This window comes from Carcharodon carcharias, chromosome 1 (genome assembly GCF_017639515.1).
Source record: "Carcharodon carcharias isolate sCarCar2 chromosome 1, sCarCar2.pri, whole genome shotgun sequence".
Lineage (NCBI taxonomy): Eukaryota > Metazoa > Chordata > Chondrichthyes > Lamniformes > Lamnidae > Carcharodon > Carcharodon carcharias.
Genome location: NC_054467.1, coordinates 190,037,761 through 190,056,558, shown reverse-complemented (window position 1 = coordinate 190,056,558; position 18,798 = coordinate 190,037,761). Strand labels below are relative to the sequence as shown.

The 18,798-nt window shown below is 44.2% G+C and overlaps 1 protein-coding gene across 3 annotated transcripts in view; it reads left to right on the top strand.

Moving 5' to 3' along the window:
- Positions 1 to 931: 931 nt before the first annotated feature.
- LOC121294052 (urea transporter 2-like) overlaps positions 932 to 18,798 on the top strand; it is a 150,422-nt gene continuing 132,555 nt past the window's right edge. For all 3 annotated transcript variants that reach the window (XR_005941292.1, XM_041173188.1, XM_041173269.1), the window contains exon 1: positions 932 to 1,052. The gene's annotated coding sequence lies outside the window, so the exon portion shown is untranslated. The remainder of the gene's footprint in view (positions 1,053 to 18,798) is intronic.

Genomic DNA, 18,798 nt, shown 5'->3' with positions numbered 1-18,798 from the left:
AGCTTCGCAATAGGACTCTTTGTGATTGCCACATTGCCAACAGTTACTTTAAATGTGTTCCCAGGAAACCGACTAAAGCCCTAAAGTAACACATACTGAAAGGTTCCATTCTCTCCTCGGTCTATGCACATAGATAAATTGGAGAAAAGAGACTGTTCTCTCTGTAGAAGAGAAGGTTGAGAGGAGGTTTGATAGATGTATTCAAAATCATGAGGGATCTTGACAGAGGAGATAGGGAGAAACAGTTCCCATCAGTGGAAGGATCGAGAACCAGAGAATGCCTATTGAAGGTAATTGGCAAAAGAAGCAATGGTGACATGAGGAAAACATTTTTAAGAAGTGAGGGTTTAGGACCTGGAATGGACTGCCTGAGAGTGTGGTGGAGGCAGATTCAATCATGGCTTTCAAAAGAGAATTGGATCATTTCCTGAAGAGGAAGAATTTGTAGAACTACAGGAGTGGCATTAGGTGAATTGCTGCTGCTACAGACATAACAGGCCAAATAGCCTCCTTCTGTGTTGTAACCACTTTATGATTCTATGTTTATAATAGAAAAGGTGGAATCTTTATACAGCAGAATTCAGAGTTTTTGGCATTGAACACCGTCTGCTCCACATTCACCTTTTGCCAATCATAGTCTGACAGGCAAGGAATTAGCCAGGATGGGCACAATGCCTTTCAATTAATGTGTACTTATGACCAATACTCACTGATATCAGTGAATGCACGCTGTAGGATTCCAGTGCTCGTATTGGCAGTGGAAAAAAAAAATATTGCACCACAGTTATTGGGCAAAGCTGGAGGTTTGATTAGCAAAGCAACAAATCAAAACTAGACTTCAGGTCTGTTATGTGGGAGGAATTGCACTTAGCCAAATGGAAAACGTACTGTAAAACTATAAATAGGGATGAATAGTTAGCAAAGTGCTATAGCTACATAACTTTAGCAAGAACTGCCTTAACAAGAACTTGGGTGCAACAATTCAGATTGAATGGTTACACTGATTGTTGAGTAAAAGTCCACTTAAAGAAGACTAGGAATACAATATTAAGGTGAAGTATGGAAACCTATTTTATAACATACTGATGGTATGCAATAGTAAACTGCATTATTTCTGTTATGACTATCTGAAATTGTTTCTGAAGTATTCAATCTATTGAACAAATATGCTAATGGTATCATTTATTTAAAAACATTTTTGTCATTAAAGACTTATGTTTCCTTCTTTCAGTAGACTATGAATAACTTGTAAGGTTTTGAACTTAACAGAACAATTTTAAAGTGCTAGCCAAACACTGTTTCATTTGGACGGTGACTGTAACTTGAAAATCTTCTGTTGTTAGTGATATGCAAATAATGACAATAAAAATGTTCGCATTCAGTGATGCAAATGTGTTGGTGCATCACTTGAGTTCTTAATTAAATAAGTCTTTGCATGTATTAAGACACCTTGCTGTAAGTGCCCAATGGACTTTATATATGCTCACAGAATGTGAAGTATTCAGCATATGTGAGGGCTTGGAAAATCTCCGGATAATTGTTATTCCCTATCTGTACTGAATGACAAATATCTTGGTCTAGAAATTGCACCATGTCAGGATCATTTTTCAGTGTATTTAGGTTTGTAGGCCAATGGAAGTGAATGCCACTTCCACACCCACACCACTCCCAATTGCCTCCTTTTTCAGGATTCTTCTTATGAATTTGGCCAACATGTTGGTTCCTCCAAGGCTTAGGAAGAGGTGGTGGTTTCTAACGGTGAAAATAGGCAGTCATTCTGATAGACAGGATATGGGGTCAGAACCTCAGCTCAATGTTGAAAAACACACCAAAATTACGAACGGTCTGGTTCAGTCTGAGACAATGGCTGGGCAGGTAAGCTGCAATAACTGGAAAAGCTACAGAGTTAATGGGAGAGGCCAAAGATATTAATTTCAATCTGCCCAAGATTTAACAATTAAATTGAGACTCATTCATGACTGAATATTGGGCACAAGTTCTAAGCAATCAGGTATCATAGAGGCAGTAAAAGGGTTGAGTGAGGTGGGAATTGAATAGAGCTCGGTGCTGTCAGATTACATGCGGAAGCTGATGTGATGTCTTTCAATGTTGTCAACAAAGGCAACACATAGATGAGAAATAGGAAGACACCAAAGACAGATGCTCTGAGGGGTTCTCCAGAGATAATGGAATTGGTTAGGTGGGGAGGCCATGACAGGAGATTCTCTAGCTATGACTGGATAGGTAAGAGTGTAATCAGGAAATGCAGTCCCATTTAGCTAGACAACGAAGAAGAGGATGGTGAAATCAACTGTGCAAAGACTACAGAGAAGTCACAAAGGTTGTGAATCGATACTGCACCATGGTCACAGTAACAAGGATGACATTTACAACTTTGATTCAAGCCATTTTGGTGCTAACCCAGAAAACCCTCACATAATTATCTCTTCCTGGCCACAAGTAGGCACATTTTTTTTATTGGCCTATTAGCAACTTAAAGTCAGATTTTATATTTATGATGGTATAAACCAGGTAATAGTGAATTAGCAGCTTATTTCACATCTTCCATGATTTTAATTTTGGCTGAAGCCAATTTTGCTGTCACCCATTTTACTCAATCACACAAAACCAAAATTATCCCTTCCATTTGGAAATTTAGTATCTGTGTATTAAACATTTATTTGGAATTCTCTCAGCTTTGCAAATTTTACACATTTTTGCCCTTCTAAATCAGTAAAAGAATCTTGCTCTCTTTAACTTCTTTAACCTTTCTACCTCCTTATCTCTATACATTTACAAGTAACCCATCAGTGAATGAGCTATACATTTTAATCACCATATTCCTGGAAAGTATATTTGGGTAGTTTAACACAGGCTTTCATTTCAGTGATGTAGTATTCAACCTAATCCATGCTGAAAGGAGGAACTCGAGGTCCTCACAGTTATGCATATGAAATGTGTGTGGACATTTTTAGATTCCCAAGCACTGTCCATATTGTGCTACTGAGACAACATTAAATTAGGAACTAAAAAAAAATTGCTCTGTATCAGTCGCTTCTGGGTTTGGGCATAAAGCACATTTATGAGCTGATTAGAAGGAACTTTACACTGTGATTGTATGATGCAACAGCTAACATGCAACAGGTGATTCCATGACCCAGCAGTCTCAGGTGAAAGTGGTGTTCGCATCTTGGACAAGTGTGAATATACTGTGCATGATTCTCCTTTGATTAAAATCAATGGGCAGAAAATCAAATGTGGGTTGCCTGAGATACACTTGCTGCAAGTGTGAGGTCATGGAATCACTTCCAAGCACTGAACTAGCACTGGGTGCTAGAGTGAAAATGCATTCCAATTCCCAGTACTGGCAAGCTTCATTTCAATAAATATTTTGAAGTACAACTTTTAAAAAATATAACTATTATTTCATTAATATTGACATTCCAGAGTTTTTAATCATCAAATTCATCTTTACTAACAGCCTTTAACTGGATCAGCGTTTTTGTCTTCCCTGAGCCAGGTTGTATGGAAACCTTTCATTTTCATTCCTAATCTTTCCAGGAAAATTTGGGTTTGGCCCATAAGCAGAATTATAATGGGTTCCAAAATGCTAGAAAATGCACAAAACAATGTGTCAAAATCATTTCTGTTTCCTCAGGAAAGCACGGCTCAGATAGATTTCATACCTTCAGTACTCATATGCTTTTTCAGTAACATCGATATTTAGCATTGTTGCAAACAGTATTTTTACAGAACTTGTCTACCACAAGAAAATGTTGGACATACTTGCAACTTAAGATAGCATCTGCCCATATTCCACTGCACACTTAATGTAGCTCCTTATATGGGGGAGTGGATTCAACTTCATGGAAAATTATGAAAAAAACTGAAAAGTAAGGAAAGCCCAGGAGAGGCTATTAAAGTCTCCAGAACACAAAATAGGACAGAGTGTTTGGAAAGGGCTAGGAATCTAACTTCAAGCACATCAGATAAAGGGATGACAATGAGAAAGGGGATGGGAAACACAGGACTGAAGGTGTTGTATCTGAATGCACGCAGTATACAAAATAAGGTAAATGAGCTTGTGGCGCAGATTGAAATTAGCAGGTATGATGTGGTGGGCATCACGGAGACATGGCTGCAAGGGGATCAGGACTGGGAGTTAAATATCCAAGGATATACATCCTATCGAAAAGATAGGCAGGTTGGCATGGGGGATGCTTTGATAGTAAGAAATTAAGTTAAATCAATAGCAGATGATGTAGAATCTGTGTGGGTAGAGTTGAGGAACCGCAAAGGTTAAAAAAAAACATAATGGGAGATGGTTACAGGCCTCCGAACAGTAGTCAGGATGTGGGGCACAAGATACACCAGGAGATAGAAAAGGCGTGTAAGAAAGGCAAGGTTACAGTGATCATGCGGGATTTCAATATGCAGGTAGTCTGGGAAAATCAGGTTGGGAGTGGATTTCAAGAAAAGGAATTTGTGGAACGTCTATGAGATGGCTTTTTGGAGCAGCTTGTGGTGAAGCCCACTAGGGAACAGGCAATTCTAGATTTAGTGATATGTAATGAGGCAGATTTGGTAAGGGAGCTTAAGGTGAAGGAACCCTTAAGAGAAAGTGACCATAATATGATAGAATTTACCCTGCAATTTGAGAGGAAAAAGCTGGAATCAGATGTAACGGTATTACAGTTGAATAAAGGCAACTACAAAGGCATGAGGGAGGAGCCAGAATTGACTGGGAGATGAGCCTAGAAAGAAGGACAGTGGAACAGCAATGGCAGGAGTTTCTGGGAGTAATTTGGGAGACACAGCAAAAATTCATCCCCAGGAAGATGAAGCATACTAAAGGGAGGACGAGACAACCATGGCTGACAAGGGAAGTCAGGGACAGCATAAAAGCTAAAGAGAAAGCATACAATGCGGCAAAGAGCAGTGGGAAACCAGGAGATTGGGAAGCCTACAAAGACCAACAGAGGGCAACTAAAAAAGAAATAAGGAAGGAGAAGATTAAATATGAAGGTAAACTAGCCAGTAATATAAAAGAAGATTGCAAGAGTTGTTTTAGATATTAAAAGGGTAAGAGAGAGGCAAAAGTGAAAATTGGGCTGCTGAAAAATGACGCTGGAGTAGTAGTGGGGAACAAAGAAATGGCGGAGGAACTGAATTGGTACTTTGCGTCATTCTTCACGGTGGAAGACATGAGTAACATCCCCAAAGTTCAAGAGATTTGGGAGGGCAGAGGTGAGTATGGTGGCCATTACCAAGGAGAAGGTGCTAGGGAAACTGAAAGGTCTGAAGGTGGATAAATCACTTGAACCAGATGGATTACACCCCAGAGTTCTAAAGGAGATAACTGAAGAAATAGTGGAGGCGTTAGTGGTGATCTTTCAGGAATCACTGGAGTCAGGGAGGGTCCCAGAGGACTGGAAAATCGCTAATGTAACCCCCCTGTTTAAGAAGGAAGTGAGGCAAAAGACGGGAAATTACAGGCCGATTAGCCTGACTTCGGTCGTTGGTAAGATTTTAGAGTCCATTATTAAGAATGAGATTTCAGAATACTTGGAAGTGCATGGTAAAATAGGGCAAAGTCAGCATGGTTTCATCAAGGGGAGGTCATGCCTGACAAATCTGTTAGAATTCTTTGAGGAGGTAACGAGTAGGTTAGACAAAGGAGAGCCAATGGATGTTATCTACTTGGACTTCCAGAAGGCCTTTGACAAGGTGCCGCACAGGAGGCTGCTAAGTAAGATAAGCGCCCATTGTGCTAGAGGCAAGGTACTAGCATGGATAGAAGATTGGCTGTCTGGAAGGAGGCAGAGAGTGGGGATAGGGAGGTGTTTGTCAGGATGGCAGCCAGTGACTAGCGGAGTTCCGCAGGGGTCAGTGTTGGGACCACAACTTTTCACTTTATACATTAATGATCTAGGTGAAGGAACTGAGGGCATCCTGGCTAAGTTTGCAGATGATACAAAGATAGGTGGAGGGACAGGTAGTATTGAGGAGGCGGGGAGGCTGCAGAAGGATTTGGACAGGTTAGGAGAATGGGCAAAGAAGTGGCAGATGGAATACAATGTGGGGAAGTGTGAGGTCATGCACTTTGGTAGGAAGAATAGAGGCATAGACTATTTTCTAAATAGGGAGAGAATTCAGAAATCTGGAGTTCAAAGGGACTTGGGAGTCCTAGTCCAGGATTCTCTTAAGGTTAACTTGCAGGTTGAGTCGATAGTTAGGAAGGCAAAAGCAATGTTGGCATTTATTTCAAGACGACTAGAATATAAAAGCAGGGATGTGCTGCTGAGGCTTTATAAGGCTCTGATCAGACCACATTTAGAATATTGTGAGCAATTTTGGGCCCCATATCTCAGGAAGGATGTGCTGGCCCTGGAGAGGGTCCAGAGGAGGTTCATGATAATGATGCCAGGAATGAAAAGCTTAACATATGTGGAACGTTTGAGGACTCTGGGTCAATACTCGATGGAATTTAGAAGGATGAGTGGGGATCTGATTGAAACTTACAGAATACTGAAAGGCCTGGATAGAGTGGATGTGGGGAAGCTGTTTCCATCAGTAGGAGAGACTAGGACCTGAGGGCACAGCCTCAGAGTAAAGGGAAGACCTTTTAGAACAGAGATGAAGAGAAACTTCTTTAGCCAGAGAGTGGTGAATCTATGGAATTCATTGACACAGAAGGCTGTGGAGGCCAGGCCATTGAGTGTACTTAAGACTGAGATAGATAGGTTCTTGATTGGTAAGGGGATCAAAGGTTTCGGGGAGAAGGCAGGAGAATGGGGTTGAGAAACTTATCAGCCATGATTGAATGGCGGAGCAGACTCAATGGGCCGAAGATCCTAATTTCTGCTCCAAGTCTTATGGTCTTATGGTCTAAGCCTAAACTGCTCAATCTCTCCTCATAAGACAAGCCCTACATCTCTGGAATCAATCTAGTGAACCTCCTCTGAACCGCCTCCAGTGCAACTACATCCTTCCTCAAGTAAGGGGACCAAAACTGTGCTCAGTACTCCAAGTGCGGTGTCACCAATGCCTTGTACAGTTGCAACAACACTTGCCTATTTTTATACTCTATTCCTTTAGCAATAAATGCCAAAATTCCATTTGTCTTCCTTATTACCTGCTATACCTGCATACTAGCTTTCAGCGATTCATGCACGAGGACATCCAGATTCCTCTGCACTGAAGCATTCTGAAGTTTCAGGAAAAAAAATCCTTGACATGTCCCCCTCATGTGACAATGTTACGTGAGATGGGACATGTTCATAACTTACACTAAAACTGCATTAAACTTTTAAAATCCCTACATGAAACCTCATCCCGCCAGTGGATGAGGTTTCATGTTTTTCTATTTCCCCCCGGGGCTTCTGGCCTGCCCACCAACCTTAAGGTTGGACGGGCAGATCCTTTAATTGTTTAAGTGACTCTGTCAATGGCTTCAGTTGGCTACTGACAGGTCGGTGGGCGCACAACTGATTTTGCTGCGGGCCCACCTTCCTGAAAATTTAAATGGGGCGGGATGATATTGGAGGTTCCCCCCCGACGTTCATCCCGCATCAGCGAGCGGGCCCCACCCCCTGCTCGCCAACGGCAAAATTCAGTCCAGTGTCTCCATTGGCTATAGCTCTGCCTTAGATGTTGAAAGGGTGTTAGTGCATTTCTTTGGAATTTAAGTCATAGGGGGCATTAGCGCCTCTTTAAAGGTAACAAGATCCCTGCTGGTTTCTGATGGTTAAAAATTCTTCTGGTATGAGTCATGGCTAGTCAGGCATGTCAGGCTAAAGCCTTTGTCCATTTTTAAAATAAAATAATTAATTTATAAAGTAGCTAGGTTCACGTGGATATATATTTTCCTTCCTGTCTTCTGGACGGGTCACGCCTCCCCCGTTGAAGAAAAATGAAATGAATTCCGTTTCTTTTCATTTTTCTAATGTGGTATTAGGGAAGGTGGAATAGGAAGTGCAGAAGTATACAGGCATTTTCACATTCATGCTGGAACATCAGACACACAGTTCGCAGGGGAAATGGCAGTTCCCTGCATGGGGAAGTCTGTTCAGTGCTAGAGCTCTGACTTCCCTCTGTTGGAGGTCAGGCATTCCCATCTCCTGATTAAACATCCTCAAAAATGGTCTGGGGGTTTTACAGGGTGGTTAGCATTCAGGGGACAAGTTAAGCTACTCTGGACAATCCACAGGGGAGTGCTGGACATCTCACTCCGTGGGTGCCATACTCTGGGATCATAGGACTGAACTGCCTATGTCCAGCTTAACTCTTGCCTGTCCACTTTATTAACTGTGGGCTCAGGGGTTTAGACCCAGAGGCTGGGGTTCGGCTGAGGGTCAGGAGAGCGGGATATTTTAAAGGAACCTTGACCTCTTTAGGGGATTCTGGTTCAGGGTCCACTCAGGCACTAGCACAGTTCCAGCTTCTGGTGCTAGGTGCTTTTGGCTGGCACAGCAGCAGGCAGGCAATTGGCCCCTGAACCTGGGCCAGCCTTTCTGGGCCAGGAATACAGGCAGATGGTTAGCTCTTCTGGCAGGGGTCTTTCCTGCATCCAGACCAGATATGGCTACAGGGCTGTAGCCTGGCGGGGGTGGTAGATCATTTTAGAGGGGGTGTTAACTCTGTCCAGTCCTCTTGCAATCCTGCATGATGGTGCAATCTGGTTGGGGCCTTCTGCTGGTCAGTTGCATGATAGGTGCAGTGTCTTTTGGGACACTACTGCCCTCTGGGGGATGGTCAACTCTTGTTGTCCCCCTGGGTGGCTTATCAACTTGGTGAGGCATCACACTCACTCCTTCTGGGCCAAATTGGGAGCTTTTCTGCTCCAGGTTTAAATTCACTATAAAGTGGTCAGCGAGATCAATCACTGACTTTCTGGCCCGGGCCTTTGGCTTTGGACCTCCAGCTACCCTCCTGGTAGCTTTTCAACTGGGAAAGGTATCTCACTCGCTAATAACCTGTCTTCTTTCAGGCTTTTCAGCCACATAGGGCATCTCCTTCACTATCTCTTTCCCTCCTTTAGGACTTCTTTGGTCCCTATTTAACTTGGGGATATTTGGGGAATCTATTTCAGATTCTAGAGGATTTCTCTGGATCCCGTTTTTTTTACTGGTCGGGCTTCAGCCTTGCTACCTTCGAGCTCCTCTTGCCTGAGGTCTGTGGGTGCTATTCCACCTTTTTGGGCCTCTGGACCTTCTCCAGCTATCTGCCCTTCTGCAGATTTCTTGGCTTCTTTTCTTTCACTGGCTAACACCTGGCTGCCAGCCAAATCGTTCCCAAGGAGGAACTCAATTCCTGTACTGGTAGTTCAGGGACAATTCCTACTGCAACAGGGCCTGCAACAAGGTCACACTCTAGGTGGTCCTTATGGAGGGTGCAAACACAGATCCTCCTCCCACTCCACTGAACAGGGCTTTGGCCTTCAGGGAGGACTCAGTGGGGGGCATGTGGGGGAGGGGGCAGGGGTGGGCAGGTTTAGGTTTCCCTCTAACATAAAGGATAGGGTGGCCCTTGTGTCCCAGAGCAGTACCATGGACTTGCTCACATTTTGAGCCGGGTAGGGGAACACCGTTCCTGAAAAGGCAAAACTCCAGAAGCTCTCTGGGAGTCAGTCCGGCTCAGACATGCATAGTGTCATACCCTCCAATGGATAAGTTTCTGTGGTGAGACTCTCTGCTGCACTTTCCATCGGATCCTTTGGGGAGACTACTCGCATGAAGCCCTACTGAGCCAACTGACTTACCTTGCGATCTCCAGCATTCAGGTCTGAAATGGCCTATTTGTTGCAATGAGAACACGCCGGCCTGCGAGAATCCAGCCTTTTGGGCTGTTGGGGGGGTGTTTTCTTTTCTGGGTGGGGAATCTTTCCTATCTAGATCACCCAGTTTCTCTTTCCAATGCTCAAGTGTATAGTTTGGAAAGAGTCTGTCTGAGCTAACAGGCCTATGGGTCACATGGCCATCTGCTGTGACTGCTGTACCCCTGGCTGTGAGGATTCTCTGCTCCTCTAGGTGTATTCACAGGTTGGAGGGTAGGCAAATTTTGAATTCCTCCAACAGTACTAGCTCACGCAACTCCTCATTGGTGTGTGGGATTTTTAGGGATATTGTCCATTGGTCAAACGAGGTTTGTTTCAAACATTCAAACTCGATGTAGGTACAGGTTGGCTTCTCACAAATGTTCCAGAGTTGCTGGCGATATGCCTCTGGGAATAACTCGTAGACACTTAGGAAGGAAGCCTTACCCTCCTGATAATTTAGAGACACCTCAGAAGGAACATGGAGTAGACCCCTTGAGTTCTCCCTGACAGTTGCCCTTGAATTGAAGATATCCAGGTCTCTGAGGGCCGTTTTAGCTGTCCTGCTATTTTCTCAAAGGTGTAAAAAATTACTCCATATCACTCTCTTCAAATTTGGGAAAGAATCACACATATTTGAGGGTCTCAGAAAGTGGTTCCGGATTAGGGGGATAGGGGTTGCTGTCGAGTAGGGAGAGATTTTCACTTGCAGCGGTTAGTTGTCTGCTCGCTCTCTCCCTTTGAGCTGCTAGCTCCATTTCCAATTTTCAGAGCTGGAATTCTCTTTCCTTTTCATGTTCCCTTGCTCTCTCTTCCCTCTCCTTCTTTCCCTCTCCTGTTCCTTTGCTCGCTCGCTCTTTCTTGCTCTCTCTCTCCCTCTTTCTTTTTCTCTCTTTCTTTCCTTAAATTCTAGCCCCAGTTTAAGCTTTTCCAGCTGGAAATTGGCTGGGGGAGGGGATTCGGAATCATGGCTCTTCATCTGATTGCTCTGCTGGCAAATCAAATCCAGACTTTCTACCAACACCAGGATTTATTTGTTTCTTTTGATTTGCAGGGTAATTTGGACTGTATCTCCCAAGCTACAGCTTTCAATTGATCTGTGTAAGTGTCTCCAAACTTGTCCGCTTATATTCTCTTGCTGGACAAACATTTGGGCATGAAACATTGCCATTTTCTTAGTGGTAGGACAAGGATTTTGCTGTGGTAAGTTACTTGTCCTAAAATTAGTTCCAGCCACTGTGTTTTCCGCTTTTAGCTTCCAATTGTCTCCCAAAGGGCATTCGATACAGTGCCACACAACAGACTTGTGAGGAAAGTTATAGGTCATGGAATAAAAGGGGCAGTAGCAACATGGATTCAAAATTGCCTGAGGGATAGGAAACAGAGAGTAATGGTTAATGGGTATTTTTTGGGCTGGAAGGAGGTTTGTAATGGAGTTTCCCAGGGTTCAGTATTGGAACCCTTGCTTTTCCTGATATATATAAACGATCTAGATCTTGGTATGCAGGGGACAATTTCTAAGTTTTCAGATGACACAAAAGTTGGGAAAATTGTAAACTATGAGGAGGACAGTATAGAACTTCAAAAGGACATTGACACATTGGTGGAGTGGGCAGATAAGTGACAGATGAAGTTCGATGCGGAGAAGTGTGGGGTGATACACTTTGGGACAAAGAGCATGGAGAGAAAGTATAAAATAAAGGACATATTTCTAAAGGGTATGCAGGAGCAGAGAGACCTGGGTGTATATATACATAAGTCATTAAAGGTAGCAGGACGGGTAGAGAGCTGTTTTTAAAGCATGCAATATTCTAGGCTTCATTAATAGGGGCATAGAGTACAAGAGCAAGGAGGTTATGCTAAATTTATGTAAGACACTCATTAGGCCTCAGCTGGAGTATTGTGTACAGTTCTGGGTGCCACACTATAGGAAGGATGTGAATGAATTGGTTTCCAAGAATGGTTCCAGGGGTGAGACACTTGAGTTGTGAGGAAAGATTGGAGAAGTTGGGACTGTTTTCCTTGGAGAGGAGAAGTCTAAGAGGAGACTTGATAGAGGTTTTCAAAATCATGAAGGGTCTGGACAGAGTAGATAGGGGGAAACTGTTCCTGCTTTTAAATGGACCAAGAACCAGAGGGCACAGTTTTGAAGCGTTTTCCAAAAGAAACAAACATGACCTGAGAAAAAGCTTCTTCACTCAATGAATAGTTAGGATTTGGAATGCACTGCCTGGAATGTGGTGGAGGCAGGTTCAGCTGAGGCATTCAAAAGGGCATTGGATGATTATTAAATAGAAACAACGTGCAGGGTTACGGGGAAAAGACCAGAGATTGGCATTAAATTAAAATGCTAAGAGAGCCAGTGCATCACACAATGGGCCGAATGGCCTCATTCTGCGCCGTAACAATTCTGTGATTCTATGGTTCTGTGATTGACTCTTTTATCTCTAATTTGGCTCATCTCTTAACTTGGACTCAGGTCAAATTCAAATTGGATCACTCCCGGATTTGAGCTCCCAATTTCTGTTATGGGCAGGAAGGGGAATCATTTAAACAGCCCTGATTTCTCCTTTCACTACTCATCCACAAACAGATTTCTGATTTCCCCCTTTATAAGTGGTGGCATAGTTTCCCCAACCCTCCAGTTTGGAGTGATCCAACCCTCTATTAATAACACACACAAAATGCAAGAAGGTGTTTTTGCAAATTCTCCCCCCTTTTTGCACTCAGACAATAAAAGAGGGATAAGGGAAAGAAAGGGGAACTGGGCAAGACCACAATAAAAATAAGAGTTATGATTTCACGTGAGTCCAGAGTAAAGAATCAAAACTCCAATGGGTATTCCTTCACAGGTTAGCAGGCTGAAACTATTGCAGGGTGATCCATCTTCCCAGAAGCAATGACTTCCCCAATGGATTAAGACATATGGAGATGATTGAATCTTATCGGCCCAGATACAGAAGTTCTGATGTTCCAGCAGTTCACAGTGTAGATGAGGGCCAAGCAATTTACCTGGACAGAGCTCTTTCTGGTGTTACCTGTTAGGTGGTAAAATGTTAGACTGCCTGGGTTCAGCTCCACATGGCAATATTACATGTTGTGGTAGGTCATGTGACATACCTCCCACTTCTTCTCTCTGGTTTGGGACGAAGGATGTATCTTCCCAGGTCTGGAATCTTGAGAGGTTTAATAGAGGAGTCAGGGTCCCTTTTGTCCTTGCAGACTACCGTCTTCGTTGGCCACAGCTCTGCCTTAGAAACGTAAAGGGTGTTGGAGCATTTTTTTGCAATTTGATTGTCTGCAGCCACAGGGGGCATTTATAGGTAACAAGGTCCCTGCTGGTTTCTGAATGTTAGAAATTCTTCTGGTATGAGTCATGGCTGGTTAGGCATGTCAGGGTAAATAAAAGCAAAATACTGTGGATGCTGGAAATCTGAAATAAGAACATAAAATGCTGGAAAGACTGAGCAGGTCTGGCAGCAGCAGTGGAGAGGGTGGAGCTTGGGAGAGATTTGGTGAAGCCTTTGTCCATTTTTAAAATAAAATATAACTTTATAAAGTGGCTAGGTTGACATACAAATATATTTTCTTTCCTGTCTTCTGAATGGGACTCTAGCTCATCCATTATCTCTGCAGCTATTTCATTTTAGAACCCTAGGGTGTAGGGTCTGGAGTTTTGTCAGCCTTTATTCCTTAAGTTTCTCCAATATGTTTTCTCTGCTGATATTAATTACCTTAAGTTTCTCACTCTTACTGGTTCCTTGGTTACCCTCTATTTCTGGTTTGCACTTGTGTCTTCTACTATGAAGACAGACACAAAGGATGGTACTTTATGCTCTCCCTTATGGTGAGTTTGGATTTGGGGTGGACGTTTAACAAGGGTCGCAGATGGGTCCTTGTGACCTTGCCTCCTCCATCCTGATTAAGTCTGTGGCAGGGAGGCCTTTGGACATCTGCCAATTATTGCCCAGTTAAGAGCTTATCCTGCTGCTGCTGGTATTAAACCAGAGGTAGATGGGCCTGTCGCCACACAAGGATCACACTGAGCAAACCTGAGTGGGTTGTTTGTGGCCTCCCAATGGGGGCAGGTCCCTCATTCAATGGCACTCAGTGTCTGATCAAGGGACCTGGCATCGGGAAGGAATGCTGCTGAGAACCAACCCTCTGCCCTTGCTGCTGACCACCCTACACCTCCCTTCCCGTGAGCTCCCATTCCGCAAAACCCCTCACACAATCACCCACCTTGTGTCCAGGGATCCAAGGAAGATCCAAGGCCTTGGGTGTTTATGTTTCCTACAGTATCTCCCCGGTGCTGCTGCTGAGCAAAAGAGTTGCCAGCGTCTATTGGCCCTGGGGTCCTTGACCCCATTGAAAGGTGACATTTCAATTGCCTGATTGACAGAGTGCCATATCAGGAGACAAGTCAGTGGCCAAAACCCCCATAACCTTCATAAAATTTTCCCCAAAATATTTGTGCAATGCTTGCCAGTTCTTCATTTTTCTCATGATCATTTTTCCTGTCTCTACTTCTAAGTGACAATATTCTTATGAACTGTTTTTATATTCTAGCTAGTTTATTCTCATATTCTATTTTTTCCCTTATTGTCAACTTTCTGATGGCCATTTGTTGGTTTCTAAAGTTTTCCCAATCCTCAGTCTTGCTACTAGCCTCTTCTTTTACTCTAATACTATTCTTCAATTCTCCACTAAGCCAGGGATGAATCTATTTGAGTTTACTTTTTTTAATGCAATGTATTTTTGTTGAACATCTTAAATTGTTTCTTTAATTGTTCCCTCTGTTTAATTATGACCACACTTTTTAGTCTGTTCACCCAATCAATCTAAGTCAATTCACCCCTCATACTTATGTAAGTAGCTCTGTTTAAATGTAAGATTCCTGTTTGGGGCTAGAATATGTTGCTTTTAAAAATAAAATGAAATTCATTTGCATGATGATCACTTTTACCCAGCACATCTTTTACTATGATAATAATTAACCCTGCTTCATTGAACAATAGTGGATCTGAAATAGCTTTATTCTGAGTTACTTCCACAATGTGTTCTCCCAGGAAAATCCTGCAGAAGCAGAAACCCACCTTCCAGGTCACCTTTGTCAATTTGATTGGCCCAGTCTATATGAAGATTAAACCCCCACAATTATTAAATTGCAATTGTTGCAAGTTCCAATTATTAGTTGCTTAGTACTCTGTCCAATGGTATAACTATAGCTTGGGTCCCTATAAACTATCCCTACCAACATTTTCTGAGCCTTGCTATTCCTAATCTCTACTCATACTAACCCTATTTCCTTCTGAGCCAAGATCATTTGTCACTATTCCCCTCATATCATCCTTTATTATCAGAGCTACTCCTCCTCCTTTCCCTTTCTATCTGTCTCTTCAAAATACTTGGAATTTTTAATTCCTAATCTGTGTCACCTTGTAACCATGTTTCCATAATGATGATTAGATCTAAACCATTTATCTATATTTGTGCCACTAGCTCATCTTTCTTATGATAGCTATTAAATGATTTGTGCATTCGGATAATGAGCCTTTCATTTTACTTTTTTAATATTATTATTTGCATGGGCCTTACTCGATAAGCATTATTACGGGTAAATTCTCTATCTGTCCCACTCTGGCTGCCTTTGCTGAAATCGCTGTAGTGTTCTTTTGTCTCGACCCCTCTCCTTAGATTTCTAGATCTTGATTCACCTGAACTCTCCACTCATCCCTTTTAGTTTAAAACCCTATCCACAACCATAGTTATACCATTCACCAGGACACTGATATCAACCGTACTTAAAGTAGAGCCCATCCCAATGGAACAGCTTCCTCTTACCAGAGTATTGGTGCCAGTGCCCCATGAATCTAAACCCTTTCCTCCCAACCCACTCTTTGAACCACAGTTTAGTTCTCCAATCTGCTTGACACTTTTCCAATCAGTGCATGACTCAAATACAACTCCAGAGATTATTACCTTTGATGTTCTGTATTTTAATGTAATTCCTCAAACTCTCTCCACAGAACATCTTTCCTAGTTCTACTTACGCCATTGGTTCCTACGTGGATCATAGCAACTGGACCCTCCCCCTCCCACTCCAGGTTTGTCTCCACCAAGAAGAGACGTCCCTAACCCTGGCACCAGGCAGGCAACACAAACTTCGAGCTTCCAGTTACAGGTGCAGAGAACAGTATCTATCCCTCAAATATACGGCCCCTTATCATTAGCACATTTCTTCTCACTCCCCCACTTAACTGGCATTCTATAGCATGGTGCCATGGTCAGTTTGCTCATCCATCCTGCAGTCCTTATTCTCAGTCACACAGGCAGTAAGTATCTCAGACTTGCTGGCCAAAGTTAAGGGTGGAGGCTCCTCCATCATTACAAGTTAGATCCCCATATCTGCTTCATATGCGGTCACATCTATTTGTCACGAGCCATTGATTAGCTCTAAAGTTCAACTTAACCTAAAGGATGCGACTGCCTCCCAGAACTAAGTGTCCAGGTGACTGTCCTCCTTCCTGATGCCCCGCAACATCTGCAACTCTGACTCCAACTCAGCAACTCTGAGCTGCAGTTGTTCAAACCACAGGCACATACCACAGATGTAGTTGTGTGGGGCTGCAATGCATTCACAAACTCCTACAGGTCGCAGTCACGGCACACCACCTGTCCCGCCATGTCTGTCTAACCTTATTTACTTACTTGATTAATTTACTAAATTAGTAACTAGTTAACTAAAGTAACATCAATTTACAGTCTCTTTAGGTTGGAGATAAAAGAAAAGAACTCATAAGCTGCAGGTAAAACAAATAGAATAAAAATCAGTACCTCCATCTTCCACTTGCGCCAAGTTCCTGACTTCACACTCGGTTCATGAAGCTCTCTGTTCCTGGATTACTCTGTTCATTCACTTTATTTGCTCTAACTCCATTTACACCTCACCCCCCTGACCCAAGCCCACTTGGTTCCATAATTCTTATTACATTTGTCTAACATAAATCTATCAGTCACTGTTTGGAAATTTTCAAATGACACACTCCAGCATCAATAGCTTTTAGGGGAAAGCAGTTCCAGTTTTTCAATCCACTTTAATAAATAAAATTCTTCCTGAAACACACCTATTAGGAGGTTTTTCTCCACATGCATATATCCCATGGGCTGGATTTTCCCTTCATTGGGTGCAGCGGGCAGGCCTGGGAGCGGCCATGAAACCAACTGCTGCCCATGATCAGGCCCCGGCTGTAAATTCACGCTAGCATGAAACACAGCTCGTCACTGGCCGAGAAGGGCCAAGCAGGGTGGGGACCTGTTTGCCACTGGGTGCAATGGCAACCCAGCAGCCGGTATAAAGAAGGCCCAGGCAGCCCCAGAAAGGCTGCCAGGGAAGGACGTCTGGCTGCCATTCTGAAGACAAACTCGAGTGTGGCAGCAAACGCCAGGCAGGAGGGCAGATTGGGTGGGCACTCAGCCCCCCACTTTTTGGATGAGTGCTTCGCAATCCAGCTGGAGTGGTTGGCTGCCGGGAGAGAAACTCTTGTCCACAGAGATGAGAGGAGGAGGCCACCGCACCCCACCAAGCGAGCATGGGAGGAGGTGGCAGCCCAGGTGAGCAGCCATGACAGAGTGCAGCACACATGGGTCCAGGGCCAGAAGCGCTTCAGTGACCTGCTCCTCAGGAAGGGTGAACACCGTGTTGGTATGCATCAGTGTGCGGAAGGGTTCAGGTGTGGCCGTCCCCCTGTGGATCTCAAGGGTGCTAGAGTCTAAGTGCCAACTGTCAACCACACTGGAACTGGCCAAGGGGGTGAGCCCTGGCTGCTTGGACTGTGCGCCTTGCAGCTCGAGGGCCATGAAATGGATGTGCCCTGCCAGGTGCTCCTCAGCTGGGGTTGGCCAAGCTGCAATGGTGCTGCAGGTAGAGAGTGCACCAATCAAGGCTCCTCTGTCATTTCATGAGAAGACAAGCCATAGCCAAGCTGAGAGGGCACAAACAGGTGGCCCACCCAACCTGCTACTGCTCTCCCGGTTCGAGCAAGTTGTCCTGGAGCTGGAGAGCTGGCACACTTCCTGTGCAACTGGGCGTGGAGAGGCAGGGGTGCCAAATGAAAGTAGGAGTGCAGTGCACAGAGATGAGACTGCCAGATGGTGCAACCATTCTAGTGTAGTCTCCTCATTGATGGAAGCCTCAAACCTGAAGTCCCCATTGATTGTTGGAAGACGATGGCACCATGATGCTGATCTCCGTTGTCTCACCAGGTGCCTCGCATGCACAGTAACAGTGTAATGACTTTAACTAATGACATGGCCTTCTTCTCCCTTTTAGGTTCACCAGAAGGAACCTGTTCTGCAGACCTTGAAGGTCCTCCCTTGATGCCAGAGGACCACTGGGTGACACTGTCACCTGCGAAACATCCATTCCCTGAAGCAGGCACCAGCACACATACCAGCAGCTTGGTGGGCATTAAATTGGTGGCTAGTATCTCGGTGCACATTGGTGAAGGCACTTCACACTCACTTGAGGTGCAGGCGGAGGCAGAGAGTGCCCAGGACATCGACAGTCAGAGGACTGCTGGAGTCCAGGATGATACTCAGTCAAAGGCAGATGATGAGCCTCTGGAGTCATCCGTTAGGTGGCAGATGCTGGACGTCCAGTGGGATGTGCAGAAGGATCTGGTGGAGATTCATGAGGGTCTGTGTGCCATGGTCTCCATGATGGAGGAGTCCATGCATTGCGTTGACTGTCATGACCAAGCGCATTGCCTCCTCCATTGAGAGAGTGGTGACTCTCATGGAGATGCAGCTCCAGGGACAGAATCAGGGGTCCCTGGGGTTGCGCATGGACCTGCAAGCCCTCACACGGGCAATGATCTCAGGTGGTCAGTGTCAGCATGGGAGATGGATTAGGCACCCAGTATCCCAGCTAGGTGCCCATCCATCAATGGTGTGCAGGGAGGTCCGAAGCGACCTCATGTTGG